This window comes from Phasianus colchicus, chromosome 2 (assembly GCF_987193195.1).
Source record: "Phasianus colchicus chromosome 2, bPhaCol1.hap1.1, whole genome shotgun sequence".
In the NCBI taxonomy this organism is placed as follows: Eukaryota; Metazoa; Chordata; class Aves; order Galliformes; family Phasianidae; genus Phasianus; species Phasianus colchicus.
The window spans coordinates 44,826,782-44,840,506 of record NC_143437.1 but is presented as its reverse complement, the minus strand read 5'-3'; the positions used below and the strand labels follow the sequence as shown (position 1 = coordinate 44,840,506).

At 37.4% G+C, this 13,725-nt stretch overlaps 1 protein-coding gene and 1 long non-coding RNA gene across 4 annotated transcripts in view; one reads left to right on the top strand and one right to left on the bottom strand.

Moving 5' to 3' along the window:
- The window catches only part of PRKN (parkin RBR E3 ubiquitin protein ligase), a 683,347-nt gene that overhangs the window by 127,255 nt on the left and 542,367 nt on the right, over nt 1-13,725 (bottom strand). The gene's annotated exons all lie outside the window — the stretch shown is intronic.
- On the top strand, nt 39-12,368 carry LOC149918995 (uncharacterized). Of its 3 annotated transcripts, XR_016464703.1 has the most exons (6): nt 39-256; nt 625-803; nt 10,047-10,106; nt 10,952-11,014; nt 11,843-12,107; nt 12,264-12,368. It is a non-coding gene; the product is annotated as an uncharacterized LOC149918995 (long non-coding RNA). The 3 variants fall into 3 exon arrangements; XR_016464704.1 differs by lacking the exons at nt 10,047-10,106; nt 10,952-11,014; nt 11,843-12,107; nt 12,264-12,368 and adding exons at nt 7,056-7,207; nt 10,164-10,397; XR_016464705.1 differs by lacking the exons at nt 10,047-10,106; nt 10,952-11,014; nt 11,843-12,107; nt 12,264-12,368 and adding an exon at nt 10,164-10,397.

Below are 13,725 nucleotides of genomic sequence, written 5' to 3'. Positions count from 1 at the left end.
CCCCCTGTGAGGCCACAGATCCAGTTCCCCAAAGCCTTGTGCTGCCAAGAGCGCAGGTCTTGGCCTCAGTGGGGTGCCTGTGCCCTGCCCCTGGTAGGATGGGGGTATGGGATGAGCTGCTGGCCCTGCTCTGATGGACTGCTGGACAGCTTCAGCACTTCATTGGCCCTTGCAGCAAGAGATTCTAGACTATATAAACTCCCAAGAAAAGAAACTTCAACTGCTCAGCACAGTACAGCACAGCCAGCTCTGCTCAGTAAGAGGGCAGCAGAACAACAAAAAGAGCCCAGCTCCCCATTTTGTGTGATAGTAACAGGAATGGTAACTGAGTAACACAAAGAGGGAGTCAGGGGAGACTTAAACGCAACACAAGACTCAGCAGGTTTGAAATCCCACGATTAGCATGCATTTGTTTGATCTGTCATTTTCTCAGTTTCTTCCAACCTGTTCAACTAATTGGAATATTGGTGCAAAAAATAAGCCTTTATACTGTCAGAGTCTGTTCCAGAGAAAAGCAATCCCATGCTGGTGACAGTACTGTCACTCTCATGGGAACAGACAACAATTTCAAAGCAAGATGTCTGTTCATTGCATTTTTGTTAATTAAATGTTTGGATGTTGCAGGTGACCTTTTCTCATCTTTGAAGTTATGTGAACATGAAGAAACACAAAACCAAAGAGATTGTCTGGAATGCACAATTTTTTTACTGAAAATTGTGCAGAATATCAACTACGTAGTGTATGGAACATAAGTACATCAGCCTTATGTTTGGAGTATTGTTTGTACTTACGTACTGTGAAAGGTATGGAAACGTCTTCCCAATTGATTCCTCAAAATTGTACCATTATAACCATTTTCCAAATTTTCTTTACAATCTTAATGAACAATATCTTTGTAAATAGTAAGTTACTGACTTTATTTCTCTTTGAAGTGTTATCTAGATAATTTTTGAATGTAACCAAGCTTAAAGCTTCATTACTTTCTAGACTTACACAGTGTTTACGCATACAATGTTTTGTATAAGAAAGGCTTAATTAAAAAAAAAAAAAAGTTACAGAACCGTTCTGCAAATAATTTGGCATGTCAAGCCCCAAGCCTTAAAAATGCCAATCTTAAATTGCAGAAATTTCATGTGGGCACACAACTTTATCTGTAAGATGAATTGGTGCTAATCACCATTAATGGTAAAATTGCAAGTCTGACTCAGAACTCTCTCATGAAATCAGCTTGCAAACACTAGGTTTACTTACTGATTTCATTTATTAATAAAAGATTTTATTTGTTCTTCTTCTGAATTCCCAATGGTGATTATGTATTTGAGTAAACTAAATTCTCAGACCCATTAACTCACACTTCTTCCAATATCTATTTTGATGGTCTATTATGATTGAGATAGGTTCACGCGGAATATTCTTTCACCAAGAAAGAAAAGCAAATGACGTTTAGTTCAGTGGATGCACAGGGGTTGTTTCCTGCTTATCTATAGGTATCAGAACTTTTCTCAGGAATCTATTTTAGCTATAGATACGTATCAAAGAGACTTGATGGTCTTTAAGGTCTTTTACAACCTAAGCAATTCTATGATTCTATAAGCAGCATTATGCCTGTTGGGCATACTACAACACCTGACTATTTAAAAAAAAAAAATTTTTTTTTTTTTTTTTTTTTTTTGGTAAATATGCTATTGACTACAGAGTTTAATCTGGAGACAACCTTTTGGTACCTACATATCTGATACTATCCACCAGTTGGTGTAGGAAATAACATATTCACTAAAATTGGAAACTAAAAAGTCACATTGAGTTCTTTGATTGCACAAGTCATTTGACAACATCTATTACCAGATGATATTTTTCCAAATAAGCAGAAAGTAAGGTAAAAGAAATGTGAACCTGAAATTAATTAGTGTTTAAATAATAAAGGTTGTTAATGAAAAAAAAAACAACAACAAACAGAAAGATATGAAAGAAGATATTTTCAGAAGTAATGAATACGGACTTTGGTCCTTTTGAAGACAACAGATATGATTTTAGCCTGCAAAGCTCAGCTCTGCCACTTTTTGATGTTAAATCAGAGGGCAAAACAAGAAATACTGGCATCTGGCTTACATCTCCAGAGGTGAACAGGGTGCTGGTCTTTCCTATAGCTCTTCTGAAGTCTCTAAATACAGAGTTCTTCAGTTCAAGCAAACTGGCTTAGGTACAAGTAAGTAAATGTTGCTTGCCCGTGTTCACTCTACCATGAAGATGCGTTTATATACGAAATACAATATTTTGTTTAAAAGACTGTATACCAATAAAGACAGAATAAAGATCAAGTGCCCCTTTTAGCAAAGCTTAATCTGCAATAAGAAATCTGCTTGCTTCTTTATGTAGGTGCTGTTAAAATTCAGAATTAAATAGCCTTTTGTCCTGATTAATAGGCCTGCCAAACAGTATTATGGTCATTTTCTTTTGTCTTGACAGACTTCCAATAGCCGAATTCAGCAAAAAAAAACCCCTATACATTATTTGCCACCAAAAAGGCTACTAAAGCTAATATTAGCAAAAGTTTTATAAAAGCTTGATTTTCAGGACAGAATTTCTGACAGTTACCAGAGATGTTAGTTGCCCAGCTGAACATGTTACATTTTTGTTTCTATCTGTGTCTTAACTTCAAAATCCTCTAGGGACACAAAAAGTATTTTTGCTCTTTTGAAGCACTAGTGTAAAAAATCTGCAAAAGGACTGCAACTGAGATGGGACAGGATCACATAAAGTTTGACTACTGGTGGCAAATAGAGCATCTCAGATGCCTTAGAGAAAAATCTGTTGGCCTGGCTGTCTCACACTGCGCACAGCTCTGGCCTTCACTGTGCATCTACTGGTTTTTAATGATACTTTAAAGCCAAATGATCCAAAGTAATGAACCATGTTAGCAATTTCCTCCGAGAGTCTTTCCTTAAATCTTTACAACAGAAAATATCAGTAGGAATATTGACCTGCCATTTCAGTTTAGAACTTGTTTACTTGCTTGCTTTTTGCATAAGATGATACTTGAAGAAGCCATGCTTGCTCACAACAGCATTCCAAACCTGAATTGTAAAGAGCTGCACAATGCCAGCATGCCAGCACTTGTTATTTTTGCCAGTTTTTTCTATATCCTGCACCACTGTAAGATGAACTGTCAAAAGAATCTGTCTCAGGGAGGGGATTTATTAAAATGAAATTCAGTGTTGCCCAATAGTCAAAGACTTCATGGCAACCATGACATAGTGCAAGCTTATTTGACTAATAGTCTGTACCATCTGGTTGTTCAGTACTCCAATTAAAATTATAGGTGTAAATTCACCCATGCGGTTGTCAGTGAAGTCAGTGAATACTGAACTAGAGCAACAAAATGAAATCCATGCTAAACTGTCTATCAGAAATGAGAAACGAACAAGGACATTTACTGCTCAAATGAAGCAGCTTGAAGAGCAGCAATAAGGAGACTTCCTTCTTTCAGCACAAATGCTGACATGTCAGATTTAAGTAGCTTTTACAGAAATATAATTTCTTTTTTTAAAGCTCCTTAATTAGCAGAAGTTAATCCTACAATTACTATAACATCAAAGAGTCAGAAAATCACCAAGTCTGAGACTTCTAAGACAACCCTGGTGATTTTTTTTTTCAGTTGAGATACAACAGACTTGCTCTAAACTTCCTCTGGAAGGCATATTACCTTCTGCCATGTAAAACTTGGTCATGGAAATCTTATTGCAGGAATCTGGGCTGAAAGGAACTCTTCACTCTCAGTATAGTACGTTTTTAGCTCAATCAGCTCAATTCATGAAAGGTTTTCTCATCTTTTATTCAAAAAGTAGCTGAAATCTCCAAAGCAAACTCTGTTCTCTCAAATTCCCACCTTGATGTTAGCACTGGCCTTTGATGATGATCAGTCCTTTTGAGAAGGCAAGTGAGAGGTCAGGAGCTTTCAGCATGTGTTAGAGACTACATAAGAGAGGAGATTGTCTTCTCAGGGAAAACCCAACTTTTCCTGAATAAAAGTCAACACGAGGCAAAAAAAACCCTAAACCCACAACCTGTAGAAGAATTTCATTTGTCAGCTACTGATGGGCAAGTTTTTAAGAGACTTATTTCTGAATGGGAGAATTAAAAAGGTGCAATGTAGAAATCATTAGAAGATTTCTAAGTTGAAATTAAACCAAAGTTCACACTGGCATTTTGCACATGACAGCTTGATAATTGAAGTATATTGTAAAGCCCTAGTGCCGAGAATCGAATTTAGATAATATTTTTTCTTTTCTCCCTTAATACCTGAATTAAGGAAACTCTTTTCCTCTAATTTTGATATTCAGAGATAGAACAGCATCAGCAATTCACACTGCAGTACATTTCTCTCTCACTCATGCACTAGCAAGTGAGTTACTATGCAGGCTATGTAACGCAGAATAGCCATTGTACCATCAAAAAAGATGTGGTCAGATGCCAGAAAACAAATACATCTCCTTAATTGCAAAATAGTGCTAAATTATACTAAAATGCATTTTTTAAAGGTCATTTTTCATGCACAGTAAAGGAAAATCAATATGCCAAGTATAAAATATATCTGAAAAAAACAAACCAAAACAAAACATGTACATGCAGGTCTCACTCTCTTACCCTATACATGCATAAGCATGCAGAAAATTATTACTGGAGAAAAGAGAATGGCAAACAATATTCAGTGACCCATAAACAATGCTTGCTACTTCTGGAATCCTTTTTTTTTTTTTTTTCCCCAGGGATATGATGTCATTCTGTCCAAACAGTACATAAAAAATACTATACCTTTGGTCTGTGCAGCGTTTTTAAGACTGTTTCACTGAGACCTTAGACAATTATTTGAATTGCTACATAAATGACTCAGACTACATGGCAAGCCTGGGTTACTCTGAAAATAAATGTTCACGGACAATAAACCCACCAAACCAAAAAACAATTTTAAAAAGCCATGGAATATATTATGTCTCACAGAATAAAACAGACATATCTGGACAAATGGCTAGGATTTTCTCTCTTTCATTGTGTTTTCATGACAGAAAATAATTTCAAGAATATTTAAGAACGAGCTAATTGCCAAAGAGTAACCTGCAGTCTAGTAATGGAGTTGAAATTTTAATTGCTACCTAATTCTAATTTTTTTTTTTCTCCCTTGCACTAGCAATATATGCATGCACTATCATTCTCTGTGATGGAACATGGCAAAGTTCCACTTCCGAAATGAGGACAGTTTTGCATTTACCTTAATCAGATCAAATTAGGGCAGGTGGTAACCCTGCAGGCAACATAATTATGAAAAATGCCTGTGTTCAAGACAAACTGTCCTTCTAGTCTTGAGGTCTAATAGGACATCACAGTACAATCTTTTAACATTTTGCTGGCAGGCGGGTGTATACAGCTCTCATTTTGTCTCTGCAGATACAGAAAAATTCATACACTTTTCAATATTTACTCTAATGTAAGAGGAAAAGTGATCCTGTGAGTGCAAAAGCTGATGTGGGATACAATCTAAAGTTAAATACAGAAAAAAAGTCATTCTCTAGTCAGGTCTAATTCCAATAACATTTTGTGAGACGGGCTAATCCTGCATTACAAACAGTCATTCATGTTTCTGCTATAAAAAACCTGACAGGCAGGCATAAATACAGGAGTTCATGCTGTCTGCTCATCTAACAAAAAAGAATCGGAACGACCTGAGAGCTTCCCCAAAGATACAGAGCTAAGGCTTTTTCTGATTTTATATTGATATACTGGCTCTATTCCTGGACAGACCAATAGCTGGCAAAACACATTTGAAATAAACTGAAAATTTAATGCAAAATTCTATTCTACATTAAAGGGATAATTCAGCCAGGTTCATTTAGTATATTACTCCTCTGAAGACACCCCAAGCACTACAATAACAAATGTTATATCAAAGATGCACTCAGCAACAAATGCAATATGAGTCTCTGCAAGGCAATTTTTCAGTACGTCAGAATTACAATATCATCCCATGGAAACAAATTAAGCAGCACAATCTCGGCTGTTGGGATCGCTTTATTAGGGTGAAAATAAACATAACACTTTAACACCCGGCTCTCTTTCTGCAACACTTCAAAAATAACACTGAGAATAACAAAACAAATCCTAATCATTTTTACTGGACAGCTAGAAGTCCAGTCCACCGTGCCCTTCCTTTATCAAGAGGAATAAAAGTTTTAATAAAAAGGATAAAACTGGTACGCTAACACCAGTGAAGGAATACAGAACAATTTCCACCTGCTAGAAGAACTTGTATTTTTAAATATCCACAAATTTCTGCAAAATAATGAGAAATAGTCTATCTAGCTAGTCATTGTGCTGATGCACGGAATGACTTCACCTTATCCCTCTCGTTAGGAGAAAACAAAATCTTGCTACATGCTTTATGCCACCTGGATGCTGCCATGATGGCTAGGTCACCTCGTGATCTTGCAATGGCTCAGGGAAGGCTGCTTCTCTTGCACTACAGCCATTAGTCCCCAAGGCTGTTAAAATTCATCTCCAGCTCAAGGGTGGCACTGGGCTTGGAACAGAGAGGAGGAAAGGCACTGTGCTGTGCACAGGGAAGCAGAAAACCCCCATAGCTCAGCATTATGCCATCCCAGACTCATTGGTACGCTGAAGTGAATTAGCGCAAGCAATTTCATGAGATTAAGCTAGCAATTTAGTACAGAACAGCTGCCGCTCCACACTGAAGGATACTCCTCCTAGTCTTTACTTACATGGCCACAAATAGCTTGTGAGTTAATCCAGAGCAACAGCACACATCTTTCATCTTTACCACCTTAAGCAGAGATATGTTATGCCTTGTAATTAGGTGGTCTTGTCTGACTTTTTCTTAAACTCGCAACAGTTCCCTTATCACAAAAGTCCAATATATCCTTATTGAATTAAACACTCTATTAGGTACTATTTCTTCTAATCTATGAATTACTCAGCCCATATCTAGAGCATGCACATTTTTTCCCTCTGCTACATTTTTTTTTTTTCCTGTATTCTTTCAACAGCACAGCATCTCTAAGCTGTAAACCTGAAATTGGAATAGACAAGTGGATGAGCAGATTTCCAGTTTCACCAATTGCAGATATGAAAGTCACAGGGTACAGACCCAGCTGCAGAGTGTTTTTGGGGGGCGTCTTCTTCTTCCCCTTGGGTACGGGTAAGACCGTATCATTCATTCCTAATTAGGAATCAAATTCTTTTGAAAATATATACCTAGTGTGATTCTAGAGTCACATAACTTGTTGCTATGAATGCTGATGTAGACACCAGAAAACAGCACTGGGACATCTCTGACCTTGACACTGACACTGAAGCAGGCTGATTAACCAAGTCAGAACTTGGATCTCTCCAGGAATCCCCCTTTTCCTTTACCCCCATCCACCAGCAGCAGAAAGACACAGACGTGAATATCCTGTTTTACTTCTCTTTTGCAAAAGAGAAAAATCAGGTTATTGAAACTAACCATAAGGTTCAGATTTTTTTTTCTCTGATCATTAAAATGCTCACTTGACTTTGCTGCATTTCAGTATATCACTGAGTTGCAGTTGTAAAAAATAACAACGCTAGGTCTCACCATCTGTATACTTACCTTTTGACATTGTGTTAACTACTTTTTCTGTAGAGTACTTCTGAGCAGTCATTTATATGTTAAGTACTGAACTCTGTATCACTTCTGCCTTTCAACATTATATTGCTTGCTATGTGTTTTCCACTTGTGTCTGTTATGTCATGGATCAGAAATTCATTCCTTCTCAAAGATGCTTGGCTCCAGAATACCATCATGCATGAAATTTCAGAGAGATATTTTTTCTGACTGAGAATGATTGGACATACAGCTATAAAAAATATGCATAAAAGCTAAAAGCCCTTAGAATTATTTGGAGGGGAAACAAAACATCCCTTAACTGTTAAATCAGCTGGAAATTCTTCATACTGTACCAATTCCTGTAGGATTTACTTTCTATTGTAGCTCAGCTCCTGTCTGCTTCAGCAAGAAAGATTGTCACTTATGATAAACAATTCTCTATGGCAGGATTTAGACTCAAGCTACAGAAAACTATATTTAATAAGATTATCTGATCCTTTTTTAAGGATCAATAATTTATTTATAGGCAGGCCTCAAAGGTTAATTTCTAGTGCTTTAGTCACTGAGCCATCCAGCACCAAAATGACTTGCAGGAGACAAATAATCAGAACTGGCTAATCCGCACCAGCTTGTTTTAAAAAACTGTCAGATTAACAAATCAATGATACTTACACACTACAAAATTGGTTTCCACTTAAAAGCTGACTGGATTTACACAGTTTACATGCAGCATAAATCCTGTTTTCTTGTAATTCAGCAGGGATTCCAGGCAAAGCAATTCTCCTGCATCGTGTCAATTTACAAGACACAAACTGGCCAGCAGAAATCCTACTGAAGTTTGATGGATGTCTACTGAAGGAAATGGGGGAGGAGAGAAAAAAGAGCAAAGCAGGATTTTTGATGTTTGGGTACAGATGGCCATCACTCATCACTTTGCTAGCTTTACTTCCACAGCTACTCGAGACTTCCCATTTAGAGAGCTCATCCCTGCTTTACTGGTTACAACAAGCAGTATGCCTTACCTAACATGTGACACGATGCTAGATTCATTCAACAAGGTTTTTCATCCGTTTTGCTCATTCTAATTCTTCTCCCACCTTGTTGCAGTTAGAAAAGAGACAATAATGTGGTTGCCATCAAGTAGATTGTATCAACCAGAGCGAAAGTTAATTTTTTTACAGCAAATTCTTTAGTATGGGTATGCACATATTCCTTCTCTCTCTCTCTCTTTCCCTTTCATTCTATATATTTACTGTTCCCTTTTGAAGGTTATGGAGCATTACCTAGTTTTATTTTTTGTTACTTTTGGAATTTGATAGAGACTGGGTTGTGGGAACACAACACACTTGAGATCATTAGGGCCATCTCTACCTTCACTAGGATGATAACAAATCAACTAAACAAATATTTGAAAAGTAGATTTTTTTTTTTTCTGTGCTATCACCATGGAATTAGAAAGTTGTGTTATAAAACTGAATCAATGACAGGTGCTTAATCAACTGAATTTCCAGCAACTCAAATAATAGTTGCCTAACTTCTTTCTGCTCCTGGAAAATATGATCTGAAGACAAATGTAAATATTTACAATGAAAAAAAAAATACACCACAGTGTCAATCTGCATTTTTTTCAGTCTTCTGTCTACAGATACAACTGAACTGAAGGTTAATGCTAACATTTAAAGACAGCCTATGCATAATCTTAGAGGACGTGACATTTTTATGTTTCAGGCTAATACTCTGTGTCTTTGTTATTCAGGAGAGTCTCATGTAGGAAAGTAAGCTAATGTCAACAACTATCTCAATATTAAATAGTTAAATAAATAAGTAGAGACAAAGGAAAATATGATGGAAGTGGCTGAAATAAGTGGTATGCACACAGTACAGTAGACAATTCTGCTGAGCACCATTCTAATTTGGCCCAATCTACCACAACCAATTATTCCTGCATCAAAGATTCCTTATCTTAGATTTTCCAAGCCAGTTAGCCTCTATTTCTTGATAAAAGACACAGCAGTATTTGAGAAAATTGAACATTAGATAAAGAAGAAACCTAGTGTTAGAAATAATTGCCTGCATTTTTCTCCCCAGCTGAGCCAATCCTCCATCTAAATAGTTGAAAAGCTAACTGTCTTCAAAGTTAGGTCTCAGTAATCCATCTGTGTTGGCCACAAAAATAATAGGCTTGACAATATTGTAGAACAGTTGCCCTTAGCATTACTGTTTGCTAGAAAATGCTTGTAAAACAATCTTTGAGAGGTCAGCAAGAGCAAAAAAAGATTGGATTGAATTGTGCCCTTCGCAATACAGGCTGGACATAATACATATTTGTGACACAGATACAACACTGAGATCCACACTGAATGAAAGGTAGAAATCAGCCAGCCCTGTTTCCTTGTCCTCTTTCTTTCAGTTCTTAACTGCTTCTGGGAAAGAAGTGATACCTTTAGTCTGGGAGAAGCTGGAGCAAGCAGTAAGTACTATAGCTAAACAAATGTACTGAATTTTACAAAAAATCCATCTCTTACAGGATCCTGGGTTTGGTGCAGGCCAGTAGCAGAAGCTATGAGAAAAGTTAAGAGAAACCGTGAGAAGCTATGAGAAACAGAAAAAGAATTAAATGTCTCTGTATACTATACTAATCTACAGACTGTAGTTTATGGACATCTTGAGATACAGGATATCACCAAATCATCTTACCTAGCCAACCTTGGAGTCCTCCGTTAATTTATTTAATCACTTTGGGAACCCTGGATACTTTTGATATTCTACAGTATCCTCAAGCAATAAATTCCATAATATTAACTTGCAGTGGATGAGTTTCTTTAGTTTGCTTTATACCTACTGCCTTGTTTAATTGTAGGTATTTCTAGTTCTTATATAACCAGAATGGATAAATCTCTGTTAATCTACTCCATTCCCCTAATGTTTTTATAAAACTCTATCACTTCTCCATTCAGATGACCCCTGTCAGAACAAAAAATAAGTACCTTGTTGTACAGAAACCATTCCATACCTTTGTCTTCTTTGATGCTTTATGTTTTAAGTAATGGCTAGTATGTTTGTTCTGAGGAGCAATAACCAAAGCTGTAATTGGTCAGTACAAAGGAGGATGAGCTCTTGCTTTATCGCAGAGAAATAAATTTTGTCATTAGCTCTTCCTCATAGTTCCTAAGGTCTTAATTGTGTTTATGACTTCCACTAAGCACTCAGATGGTACAGTATTTCCAGAAAACTACTCAGGCAGTACTACTAGATGAAAAGCAGCAGATGAGAGACCAGTACCACCTGGCTTGCTTTCCCTCTGGTATATTCCAGATAATGCCACCCCTCCTTCCTAAGAAGCCTTACTGGAAAGTGCTGGCAGTGTCATGCTGACAGGTCTGTACTAACAGTTTGTTAACTCTGTTCTTGCACTCAAGCTACACTTCAGCACTGTAGCCATGTCTGGGCCATAGACATACACTCCATCAACTTGGACTCCGACGGTCCAGCTAACTTCCCTGATACCAGTATAACTTGCCCTTGTGCTGAGACTTGCCCAGTGATTACAATGTGACTGCTGACCCTGTGGGATCCTGGTTACCCTTCTGACCCTGGCATGGCTCAGTCAGCTCCACTGCTGTCCCAGGGGCAGTGTGCTTCACGCATCCTGCCAGTAAGCAGTCACTGTACTGCACGGCAAAATCACCTAAAGGATCACCAAGGAGCTATAGACTCCGTAAGGTGTTGTGTGAGATATGAGATAAGAAAACAAAATAGACAAAAACCCGATAATTGGGAACCAACACATGAAAATGAACAACTAAAGGCTTTTATCTGAAATTTGAAACAGAAGAACAAAATATCAGGATAGCAAACAAATAGAGAGAAAAAAGTAAAGCACTATCATCTCCCCCCTTTTCAACTTCTGAAAGATAAATACTTCTTGAAGAGCACTACATTTACTCTGTAATAATTTTCATTACAAAGATCACGCACTAACAAGAACATTACAAGGGTAATTTTATTTTCTGTCAGATGAAATGGCATAAAATGGAAAATTCTATGCTGGACAATGACTGATATTTAGTTAACTTCCCAACTTTCTCCAAAGTATGTTGAGTAATGTGGGAAAAGTTTAGTGTAAGTAACTCTTACCTGCACAATATATGCAAAGGCACTGTATTCTGCTATATACTGAGTAAGATATTCTCAGTTTCTTTTCAGATCATCAAAGCTAAGAAAAATAGAAGAAGAAAATACTGCTGCATATGTACCTCAGAGATCTGAATCTAAAAAAAAATGAAGAAAGATTTCTCAAAATTCAAAATGCGATGAGTTCTGTCCGAGTTTCACAGAGAGGCTCCTCGCAGCCTGACCTGTGCACACTGCATTGCAGAGCACTTGCTGCTTATGTAGAGTTGACTGAACTCAGGCAGAAAGCTCCTGAGGATGAGACTATTTGTCTGATACCCTATGTGTCCTGACAGTGGTAGGTGATACTAAGACCTCAAATGTATACTGCATTTGACCCACAGTAAATGGAAAATGAAATCTCCATTTGTAGCTTAATCTTTCATCTGCAGATCTAGCCACAGTTTCTTTGTCGTTTATTTTTTATTTACCAAGTATTCTTTTCCATTTCTAGGAGCGGTCAGGATAAGCTCTTCTGTGATTGAAAATCCTGGTTACGTAAAGTATGCTGCATATAGACGTGCAAAGGCAATTTCTGTTTTTATTTATACCAGCATTGAGCTGAAAGCTTCCTCTATGCTCTTAGCCCCATCGTGTCAAAGAGTGGGCATGAAATGGAACAGATGTTATGGTCATCTGTAAGTTTACCAGAGGCTGTCATGTGCAAAGGGTGGTACTGAATTGTTGGCAGACGCCTAAAGGGAGAGGACTGAAAACTGAGAATTCTTCTGTGCAATGGATGTAATAACCTAAGCAAACTGGGGTTTTAATGTTGTCTTTCAGCATCATCAGCTGTGGGCATGGCCTCACTTTGTGAGTTTATATATAAAAATATTACATTGCCAAAGGTAATCCTTCAGCTACACTTCACAAACAGAAAATGATAAATCCCGTGTCTTGAATTTACAGAATATAAACCAACAATCTACAGCAGACTCAATTTTTTGTTTGACAACGACAAGGCAATGCTGCCATGCAATTACCTTGGGAATCTCTACCAAAGGCAATGGCAATTGAAAGTTACAACATCTGTCTCTGAAACCTCAGTTTATGACTTTGTGAGAAAGAACAATTATAACTGCATGACAAAATGTCAGTTCCATATTTTCTGTCTTTTCTATGTTTCCTGTCAAAATTTTAACAGTATTCAAATATGGCTCACTGCACACTAATGCACGTATTATGAAGATTAACAAATGCATATCCCACATATTTATGGAATATACAAGGGCTGCTCAGAAAGTATTTTCTGAGGCTGCTCCTATTTTATAACGCTTGTCCACAATGTCAGAGATGGACATTGATGGTAGGCAGAAGAGGCTGACCCTTCCCATCAATATTCCAGTACATTTTTTTGCTGTGGGACAGATGGCAACAGAGGGGTAGTCTGATAGAATAGCATTTGAAATGGAAATGAGGATGAAGCAAAGGTGTGTAACTGAATTCCTCCATGCGGAAACGTGGCACCCAGTGACATTCATTGATGCTTGCTGAATGTTTATGGAGACCAATCAGTGGATGTGAGCACAGCGAGGCAGTGGATGGTGTGTTTCAGCATGGGTGACAACAAATCACCTCCTGTAGTGAAGATGTTTATGAGTGTAATATGCAGGCTCTTAGTCATTGCTTGCAAAAATGCATAATAATGTTGGTGACTATGTTGAAAAATATTTGTAGTTGAGAATCTGCTCTATCAAATTGTTATTAAACACTTTGTTGTAGTTTCCATAGAAATAATAGGAGGCATTCTTTTCAGAGCTACCTATGTACTAATATAATTTTTATTCAAGAGGCTGAAGTCTTCTCCTCACAGCCATTTGAGCCTTCTACATACAGTGATCTTCAGCAGGACTGAAAATTAGTATTGCTTTTTTAAAAATATAAGCTCCTTATGGGCTCAAAGGACCAGAACTGTT